The sequence below is a fragment of the Tupaia chinensis genome, unplaced genomic scaffold, assembly GCF_000334495.1.
Source record: "Tupaia chinensis unplaced genomic scaffold, TupChi_1.0 Scaffold149552_1, whole genome shotgun sequence".
NCBI lineage: Eukaryota > Metazoa > Chordata > Mammalia > Scandentia > Tupaiidae > Tupaia > Tupaia belangeri.
In genome coordinates, this window is record NW_006209397.1 from 1,055,506 (window position 1) to 1,067,407 (window position 11,902).

The following is an 11,902-nucleotide window of genomic DNA, read 5'->3' on the forward strand; positions in this document are numbered from 1 at the left end:
AAGACATTTGTGGGACACAGATAAGGTTTATTACCTGTTGATGATGTATATAGTATTCTCAACTGGACTGGTCTGAGGTATATATCATGCTGGGTAAATTCTCTTTACAATCTAAATTATGTATAGCAATTTAATGTATAAATAATAATAATAATAATAATAGCTATATCTGAAAAAAAGAAGTGTCAGGCAGATAAACTCTTCCCATTTGCCTTCTGAGGAATGCTGTAAAATGTAACTTCTTTTTCTAAGCTTTCTAGATAATTCCAACAACTGTTGCTGAAAACAACATTCTGTGTCTCCTCACAATGCCTGATGGAGTAGAAGCCATCTCAGTAATGCATTGCTTCATCTTCCCATGCTTCATATCATTCCTTGCCTTTCTTCCCCTTTCATTCTTCACCTTCAAATCCCGGGGTTGTTCTCTTAAAGGAAGTGTCAGCATAAGGTCAGCCAGGTGGTGTGGTGGTTAAGTCAGTTGGATCCCATTTGTTTGAGTGCATGATTTGTGTCTCAGATCCAGAGACTTGGAAAACTCACTGAGTATATGTGTGTGCATGCCCCAAATCTAGAGAAGAGAATGGAGGAGAAGGGATTGTGGTGTGGCCATCCTCTGTGGGGAGTGATTTCACACGCTGTCTCTCTCCTCCCACTCCCACCCCGCATCCCACATCCCCAGCCAGCATGCATGCCCTATAACACAAACAAAAAGTGTCAGCACATTAATCTGGCTTCGGGCTCAGTTTACACAGAACAAGGGCTAAAATGGCATAAACAAACTTGATCAGGATAGTAAAACAAAGCCTCCTGCAAAAAATGAAATGTGTACCTCAAATCCTCATTTTCCCTCCCCAGAATCATCCACTATTGCCTGTTTGCATGCGTCCCTCCAAAGATCAAAGATCATCTATGTATATATGTATAAACATGAATATTATATAATGTTCTATATACACATATTTGAATACTCTCCCCCTTTTTTCGAGAGGTTTTTGATATAGGGCATGTGTGCTTGCCAGACAGACAGAGAGAGACAGAGAGACAGAAAGAAATCCCCCCCCGGGGGGGCTAGCCACGCCGCAATCCCTTCTCCTCCGTTCTCCTCTTGGGATCTTGGGCACGCACGCACACACGCCCGGCGTGAGTTTTAAGTCACCGGGTCTGGTACATGAACCACGGTTGACTACATGGGAGTCCAGTGACATAGCCATTACGCTAACTGCTGGTCCCAATACCCCCCTTTCTTACACGATTAAAAACAAAATATGCCCATTATACCTTGCAGTTTTGCAAAATGAACTTTAAAACATAAACTCAGTCATGTCTTTTTCAAAACTAAGTTTCCAATGGCTTCCTATTGTCCCTAAGAAAAATTCAAATTTCCAGCATTAAAGGTCCTATACAATCTGGCACCAACATATGACTATCCTGACTATCCTCATTCCTGTCTAGTCACCTGCTCTAATCTGCCCTTTATTTGGCCACACTCAATGCCTTCTTGTTGTTCATATAAGGAATGCTCTTTTATATCCATATATCCGTGCATGTTCTATTTGCAAAAAATATTCTTTCAATGTGTTTATGTTGAATGATTAAATGAGTCATCAAATCATCAAGGTCAACTAACAACTACACTTTGATGTTCTTTTGAAATGTTAGTTTCCTTCCTCTCTCCTCTATGCAGTTAACTATCAGTTCTCACAGCTGTGGATGCATCTGTTTTGAACAGCATCCGCTGATACCTCTAAAATGGCTATACACTCTAAGGTAAGGTAGGCATAATGTTTTCAGAGAAACCAAGTAGCCAAGCTAAGTAAAATGATAACTTTAATTTTTTATTCAGTACTACTCTTCTAAAAGTACAAAATCCAGGCCCTTGAACAGCTTGTTTCTTCACTACTTGCTGTATTCAGGTGATTTATCTCATTCTGACTTTCAGTTATGCTGTGAGTGATTGTTATTTCTAAGATTATGACGGGTGGATATGTGGAGTGCTACTGTTCCTTATACTTTTCAAAATTCTTATATATGCCACAAATGTATAAGAGAGAGGAAAAAAGGAGGCACTCAATCTAATTGACCTTTTTCTGGCCTGCATGACAAATTATTATCACATGTCCAAAAACCTGAACATTCAGTAATGTCCATGCCATTCTGTACACAAAAGTAGAGTCAGATATGCAGACCTGTCACTGGGACTTGAACAAAAGATTATTTGATATTTATACAAACTTATTAGAAGAAAATAAAGTTTTCAGTCAGAGTTGTTGAGTTGTTTTAATGTTGCTCTGATGAAGAAAAAAACATAGCTTTAAGATTTTTGAAAGAAAAATGTATATATACATGGGGCCAGCAGGTGGCATGGTGGTTAAGGCACTGGATTCCCACATGACTGAGTACGGTTCAAGTCTCTGACATAGCGGTTTGAAAATCACACTAGGTGTGTGTGTGTGCATGTACAAAATCTCTTAAAGGGAATGCAGTAGAAGGGATTGTAGCATGGCCATTCCCCTGGGTAATGATTTCTCACTTTTCTTCTCTCTGTCTCTCTCTGGCAAGCACATGCACCCAATGATGGGGGGAAAAAAGAGTATATATACATGAAGTATTGATTTATCACATTGATCCTGGTCTCTAAGAATATCAACATTATATAATACATCTCCATTTGTTTGTAATGCAATAAAGGCAATCCTAAATGTCTTCTCATACCTGAATTCACTTTGAAATGAAGGCTTCACCAAGTAATATGGCCTTCTTAGAAACAGCTCTTTGTTTACTTTTCTCTCTCTCTGTTTTCTGTGTTGTAATCTGTTGAAGGCCTGCAAAAATCTTCTCCCCTGTCTATATAGCTAAAATGGATTGTATACATACAGTGGAGTTTCTGTGGAAACCAGTTATTAAAATATTGGTATGCCTACGCATCTCCTTAAAGAAGTATAAAACAGTAACAGTTCTTGAACCAAGCTGAAATGTCAAAACCCTTTGGTTGAAGGCTATAAGAAGCTGCAATTCAAGTTATCTACATTAGATATGGATGAAGCAACAAGAGATATGAGATGCTCAGAGTATGAGAAAATGACTTTTTTTGTTGGGCAGAAAAAGCAGAACAAATTCCCATGAGTGAAGGTTGATGGTGGGTCAGTTCTATTCGTGTGATTTCAGGGTAATTAATCTTAATTATTTCAAAAGATGCTAAACCTATTTCAGCATGTTTATCAACAGGGTGGCTTATTATAACTTTAAATAGAACCTTAAATAGATATACTCAGATTTAGAGTTATCCTTTTCATTTCACTAAAAGATCCTATAGAATTCCTGATGTCCAAAATATTTCATTTCCAAGGTATATGTGGAATCCTTGGCTCATTATTTGGTGAACCTTGGCTTTTTTATGGCACATAAGTAAGAAAATAGACAAATGAAAAAATAGAAGGCAACATATTTAGAGTAAAGATTAAATATTGGGTCTCACAAATAGACTTTACAGTCTTGAGGTAAATGTATATATATTTGTGGCCAGAAAGAAATTAGAGTAAAACACACTTTTCTAGGAAAAATGGGTCTGGTAACTAAGACCTAGAATCTAGAAAAATGGTAACTTTTAGTTACTGTTACAGGAACAGGGGGACTATTAATTCTTAGCACTAACATTTTTATGTCTTTCCCCATGTCAACATTTCAGTGAAGGAAACAGAAAAGCTAAGGGAAAATATTGGAAAGAAATAAGAAATTTAGCATAAGGAAGAAAAGAAGCAATTATAGTAAAAACATCAAAGTACTGATAAAGTCAGGTCATTGAGGATGACTGTCTTCAGATACCACCTAATTCTATACATTTTAACAGATATTCTGCCACAAATGTCTTTGGCAACTACGAAAATTGATATGAAGACATTCTCTTGAAATTTTTCACATTAAAAACATCTTACCGATTTTCTGACTATAATTAAACTTAATGATAATAATTATCATTGATGGAGTGCTTATGGTATATCAAAAACTATACAAAGCATTTTGCTTACAACATCTCATTAAGTCCTTACAACCACACTATAAAGTGAGCATGAATGATCCACAGTTCACAGATGTAGAAAGAGAGACTTAGAGAGTATAAGTAATCTGCTTGAGGTCACAAAGCTAATAAATGTTACAGCTGGAATTTATATCTCTGTGTGATTCCAAAGACTTTGCACTAACTATTAACCACTTTAGAAAGTTTGGGACCACTACTATCGAATGCTATATCTTCACACGTATTAGTATAGGAAAAGGAAGGGAAAGGAAGTATAAGGGAAAGGAAGCAGCAAATGAGACTAGGTGTGAATATTGATTTCTCTATTGCAAAACTCATTGACTCATGCACATTTATTGAGCATTCATTTATCTTTTTTTTTTGAGAGGTTTTGCTACAGGGCACAGGTGCTCACCAGAGAGACAGAGAGACAGAAAGCAAGAAATCATCCCCCCCCCCTCAGGGAGGATGAATACGTCACAGTCCCTTCTCCTCTATTCTGCTCTCAAGATCTGGGACACGCATGCTCACGCGCCCGATGTGAGTTTAATCCACCGGATCCAGGACTCGAACTGAGGTCGACTACATGAGAGTTCAGCAATATAGCCATTACGCTAACTGCTGGTCCCAAGTTTTCATTTATCATGAGCAAGTATTAGAAATTATATACAAGAGCATGAGAAATAACATTTTTCAAAAAGATGGGGTGTGAGTCTCAGTTCTTTGCAGTTGATTTGGGTAGTGCAGAAGACTAAACAAATTATCACAATACAGAGTGGTAGGAGCTACCTAGGGTGTATAAGCATAAGGTGATGTCGGGGTAGATAAGGTTGACATTAAACTGAGTTTAGTTTCTCTGGCAGGTTCAGAGAAAGAATCTCAAGAGTCCAAATAAGACTTTAGGTAGAAAGAGGTAGATAAGCAAAAGGAGGTGGAGATAGCCAAAAACTGGCTTTGTAGGCAGAGGGAACATCAGGTATCAAGACCCAGAGAGAGAAGAGAGTACAACACATTTGGAAAAATCCAAGTAGATTTGTTAAACTACTACAACAAAACTGTTCACTTGAGCATATTGGAACTCTGCTCAGTTTCAGGGAGTGGATTTCTAGCTTCCATGATCCACTGAAGAGTGTCCTAGAGAGAGCTAAATTATGGTTTTGGAGTTTCATTACTACATCTCTTCAGTGGTCAATAAATTATATAACATCTACCAAACTGTTAACTTTCAACTGTGCCTGGGATTCAACAAGAGGAGAAATGGATTATTTAGTAAATTGAATAAAACCCTGATATCTTAGCTGCTTGGTAAGAGAGAAACTATTTGAAATCCTCTACAACAAACATTTTTTAAAAAGCCAGCCATAACTGTCTCTGAGTTAGTACACAGCAAACAAAAGACATCATGACTGTGCAGTCACTCCCATTAGAAAGCCATACTTAGAACAAATTGGCATGCAGCATATGTGCATATCTGATCCAATTTGGGCAATGAGAAAACTATGCACGCATGGCATATGTTTGAATTGGCAGTCAGTTTATGGCATGCTGGGTAAATGATTGAAAAGGAGTGGGAAAAGGCATCTAGGTTAAATGATATGTTATCCCCTCCACTGTGTTTTCCTACACTAGTATAGGCAAACTCTAGGCAAAAAATACTTTGTTATGGTTCTCTACTATGTTATTATCAAAGGAAATCTTGAGAGCGGAATCTTGCAAGATTTTTCCTACCCAATTCAATTCAACATATACTTAACTGATCACGTGCTATGTACCAGATACTGTGTTATGGACATTAAAGGACCTAAAAATAGATTGCAACACAGTGAATGGAAAGAGATAATATATAAATAAACTCAAAATATCGAGGCAGTATTTTATAATATAGGGTAAAAGCTTCAAAATGCTTCATGGAAGGAGGGGGTATTTGAACTGATATTTAATAGGAACATAGAATATCAGTAGGTACACTTGGAGACTGAACATGGTACAACAGTAAAACACAAACACCCCGTGAGGCTAACCTACACAGAAGGGTTCCAGATTCACATATGGACACCTCGCTGAGTATCATGGACACATGCATGCCCGTGATCCTGGATGGGATGAAGCTGAGTGGACTGCAGTGATATAACCCTGTTGTGGGTGCTCTCTCTCTTACTGTCTTTCTCAAGCATGGAAGAAATAAATAAACATAAAAAAAAGAGCCAGCAGATGGTGTGGAAGTTAAGGCCCTGAATTCCACATGGTCGACTTTGCAATTTGAGTCCAAGAGCTGGCAGCTTGAAAATCACTCAGTGCACATGTGTATATGCCCAAAATCCCTAGAGGAGAAGGTATTGTGGGGTGGCCATTTCCTCTAGGGGTGGGAGAATTTCCCACTTTCCCTCTCTCTCTGCCCAGAACACATGCCCTACAGAAAAAAAAAAAAAAAACGTAACAAATAAATATGTAATAAATAGATGGAATTTGCAGAAAAAGATATTCTGGCTGTTGAAATAATAAAAACAACAATAAAATGTAATCCTTGTTGAGAACTCCTTATCTGCAAGGAATTTTTACTATTTTTGAGAGATTTTTGCTATAGGGCACATGTGCTTGCTGGAGAGACAGACACAGAGAAACAGAAAACAAGAATCACCCACCACCCCAGAGAGGATGGCAATGCCACAATCCCTTCTCCTTCATTCTCCTCTTGGAATTTTGGGCAAGCACACACATGTGCCCAGCATGAGTTTCAAGTCACCAGGTCCAAGACTCGAACCTCTATCAACTAGGTGGGAGTTTAGCGACATAATCAATACGCCATCTGCTGGTCCCATCTGCCGGGAATTTTTATTAATACTTCTTTAACTCATTTAATCTTCACAACAACCCTTTTTGATAGGTATTAAAATTATCGACCTTATAGATGAGGAAAACAATTTACAGAAATATCTGAAAGATGAAATAACTTGTCCAAGGTCACACCACTTGTTAAATTTTACAGCTGAGATTCAAACTAAGTCAGTCTGACCACAGAGCCTTATCCTTAACTGCTTCCTCTTAATATATAGTAAAGGAGCAGAAGTGGAAAAAAAATAATGTGTTTGGAGCATGTCAAGTATTCTGAAGCTATAGGAGCACATTATGCTATAGTTTTGGGTATAAAAAAATGAAAGAGGCTAGGAAGAGTTTGGTACCAGATAATAAAAAATCTTCAAAATTAATGCTAAGGAATTTTCAGTTCATTACAGAAATAGTGATTCCTATAAGATTAGGGGGTAATAATAGTTCTTGAGTAGGTGACTGACATAATGCAACCCACTCTGAGAATATATGATACAACAACATCAAGAATGCATTGAACAACATGGACATTCAGGCAAGAGAGGTAAGAGGTAGAGGCAATGAAAACCCTTGTCCTTTCTATGAGAGCTGCTGCCTTAGACGAGTGGAGAGACAGGATGATTTTTGGTGCTAGAAAGAAGTGCATAATTACTAGAAATGAAACATTTCAAAGCCTCCAGCCCAATTTAACTCCTTAACTTTAATTTATTTATATTTTAGCTATTTCTGAATTTTCCCAACAAAGAGATACAAGATAGAGTTTTGTCATGTCATGATTAAAATGACTAATCTCAATTACACTAATGCTTAAGAAAGTGTCTTGTGCATGACAGAAATTTAATACCCTGAGAATTTGACAAAGTCCTTATCATGATGACTTTTGCTTGAGGGTTATATGTATTATTTTATAGGCTTATGTTTTTCATGCTGCATTCAAGGGCACTATTTGATGCATTAACACATTACTTCGGCAGCAAATTAAATGTTATCTTAATGGCTAAAACTACTAATTTATCTTCTAAAGTCTAACTTCCTATTAAGGAATAACTTATCTATGGAAAAAATCTAGCTCTCAATTAGTTGCTTATATCTAAAGAGTATTAAGAAATGCTTCAGATTTCCAAATTACTACCATGGAAAATGTTCTGTTCTATACTTGGAATGGGGAACTCATTTTATTATAAGTCATTAGGCAGTATAGTTCAGTGGTTAGAAGTGTAGTCTCTACACCACAATGGGTTGCAATTTCAGTTCCGTAACTAATTGTACTAACCTTGGTTAAACTATTTAATGACCCTCTGCCTCTGTCATAATTTTTCAATGAAAATGGTAACACCAGCTACTTCAAATAAGTGAAGACTAGGTGAGTTGACATGAAGGAATCTTCAAGACGTTTGTGGAAAATTAATGTCATGATATTTATAATTAGGTTTTTAAATATTTTTGCACCATGACAAACTAATACTTCAATTCCATTTTTTCCATAAACTTTTTATAGAGGTTTTTGTCTTAGGGCACATGTGCTTGCTGGCGAGGGAGAAGGAGACAGAGACAGTAAGAGGGAAAGTGAGAAATCACACCCCGGGGGGATGGCCATGCCACAATCCCTTCTCCATTCTCCTCTTGGGATCTTGAGCATTCATACACACATGCCCAGCATGATTTCCAAGCCACCAGGTCTAGGACTGGAACCATGGTCGGCCATGTGAGAGTTCACCAATGTTACTGAGAACCCATCTGCTGGCCCCCAGTTTTTCCATAAACTTTTGAAGTCCCTCACACATATAAATCTAAAGCTTTTCATACATTTCCTGGCATATATAGAATTCAGTTAATGGTAGCTACTACCCCTATGAACATTTGTCTCATCCACCATGTTCACCTGACCTCTCACCAACTGACTACCACTTCTTCAAGCATCTCGACAACTTTTTTTCAGGGAAAACATTTCCACAACCAGCAGGATGCCGAAAATGCTTTCCAAGAGTTTGTTGAATTCTGAAGCCCAGATTTTCACACTACGAGAATAAACAAACCTACTTCTCATTGGCAAAAATGTGTTGCTTGTAATGGTTTCTATTTTTATTAATAAAGATGTGTTTGAGCCTAGTTACATATAATGGTTGCCTTGGTTTTTTAAATTTTCAATTTGCCTTGTATCAGAACTAGGAACAGTGTTAAATATCCTAAGTACTGTAAGAGTGAATAAAATCTTGGCTCCCTCATTAGTAATGAAAAAATGACAAATTAGAAGTTTTTGCTCAGAATTTACTGGCATGTCTAATAATTTTGAACATCCATGGTATATGTTTACATTATAAATGTTGTTGCCAATTAGCTTGTCTACAGCAATTGAGTTGATGAGTTGACTAAGTGCATGTGAAACAACCATTGGGGGAGGGGAGGAAGGAAAACAGTAGGGAAAACTTCAGGGCTTGGTTTATTTCTTTATTGCAGTCTGAAAGATATTTCATAAATATTTCTGGTCTACAACTTTATTGCAGTAAGCTTCTCAATGGACATTTTTGACAGGGGCCAGAATTTCATCTTTCCCCTGTGGGATGCATGTTCATTTTGACATCTGCAAACAATGATGAAATTGAACAACATGATTCAATGTCATAGGCTCAGTCCCCTGTGGTCAGAGTTCCAATTACCTAACACCTTTCTTGTAAAACTCATTGAAAAGTCTATGGGATGGAGGATAGGGGATAGGGTAAGGTATACAAAGGGGAAATGATCTTTGATTCAAACAAGGTAGCAGACACAGTTGTATACCTGTGAATGGATATATATTGACAGGCATGTTTTGGTAGATTTACAATGATTAAACCAAAGCATGACCCCTTAAGACCATGGTAACCTCACTGGATGTTCAGTGAAGAAGTTCATATTTAGTGTTATGACTTTTTATCTTAGCAAACATCAAAATGTGGGCAGAAAAAAATAAAGAGGGAGAGAAAATAAACTATTGATTTTCTCATGTTGTCTTAACCTGGAGTCTAATTGAAGGTCAGTATATGTATCCATCCCAAAAACCGATTTTGGACTAGGCATGAGGATTTCCTGTCACATATGCCAAAAGAGACTAGTTGGAATTCTACAGATGTCATGAAAAAGAAAAATATCTCAGCTCAGGCAAACATTGTCTTAGGAAAATCAGACCTGGAAAAGATAAACTGCAAAATAATTTGACTGCTTTATCAAGATCCCAGACAAAGGAGAGGATATCTTGATTGAGTCAGTAGGCTGGATACAGGGCAGAGATAGAGAATTAAAGTGTTTTATTTATCATTAATTCACAGCAGAACCTAAAACAAATCTGTATTTTATGTCAGGAGATCTTCATTTTTTCCTGTTCTTTAGCAGTAAATGTGTATATTATTTTTATCTTTCCCAATCTTTTCCATAATATATAGTGGCAATACCCAATTTTTTAAAATCTGGGGCCAACGTAAGTGACTCAGCAGTAGCACAATGCTCTGTGATGCTAAAATCTTACAAAAAGTTACAGGTTCATGTCCTGAGATCTCTCTGTACACTCCAAGCATGTGCACATATGACCCAGATCCTAGCTAGAATGGATTGCAGCATGAGGACACTGTTAGGAGTGTCTGTCTCTCTCTCTTTTTAAAGAAATAAATTTTAAAATATCTGACTTATTTTGAGACACACAGTACAACTAGTAGGGGAAGGAAAGCAATACTGTTCCCCGATTCATTGCAAGGTACGATCTCCCCAATCCTTTCCTCCCACTCACCCACAGCTCCATCTGCCTTTATACTATGTATTCAGAAACATAAATACTACTCATGCAGCCCCTGCCTTACAATGTCTCAAGAAAGAGATTTGTGCTAAAAAGGAATGAGAAAACCCTGGCTCATGTCTGGCTTGTTTGCCTCATATATATGCTCAGTTTCTGATCATAGCATAGGAATAATTGGTAAGAAAATGGGGAGTGATTATAAATGGGTACAAGACTTCTTTGAGGGATGATGGAAATATTCTAAAATTAGATTTTAGAAGCACAACACTGTAAATATACTAAAACTCATTAACATGGTTGAATTTTATGATATGTATAATATAATTCAATATGCTGTTTAAGAAAAAAAAAAACAATAACTGGTCTTAGGAAAAATCCATATACCTCTAAAAACCTGGATAAAAAGTAGAACTATCTCAATGTTGTATCTATACAAGAAGTGCTCAAGTGTTTTGCTGCTGTTGTTGTTGTTGTTTATGAACCACTCTGCTAGGAAAAAAGGCCTTGTATATCTTCCTTAACTAAATTCTTCTAATTTAAAAACTCTACCAAAATCCCTCTCTGGATACTGGGGCAGCTATAGCGACAGGGTAAAAGTTTCTTGATTCTTTCATATGAAACTTAACAAAACTTTTATCAGTAAAGTGTCTCTAGAGTTAGCCCCCTCTTTTTGAACCCCTCTTCTGCCCCAGAACTTCCTCTAGATTTTTTTTTAGAGAGTTTTTTTTGTTTTTGTTTTTGTTTTTTTTTTTTGCTGCAGGGCATGTGTGCTCACCAGAGAAACCGAGAAACAGAGAGACAAAACAAGAAATCACTCCCTAGAGGGTATAGTCATGCCGCAATCCCTTCTCCTCCAGTCTCCCTTCAGGATTTCGGGCATGCACGCACAGGTGCCCAGCATGAGTATTTTTTGTATTTTTTGTATTTTTATTTTTATTATCATCATAATCTTCTTTATATTACATTGGATTACATATAACTTTACAGTGTATTACATTGTTTTTTCAAAAGGGAATCCCAGCATGAGTTTTAAGCCACCAGGTCCAGGTCTTGAACCATAGTCCACTACATGGGAGCCATGTGATGTAACCATTATGCAATCTGCTGATCCCACTTCCTCTAGATTTTAACACATCATTTTATGTTGTTTGACTGGTCTGCCTAACTGAAGATCACTGAATATTCTAGTCTACTGATCTACAATGCACAAAATCTTTATTTTCCAAACAGCCAGTGTTGATTTTCTTTTCTTTTTATTTTCTTTACTTTTTTTTTTTTTTTTTATAGGTTTTCTT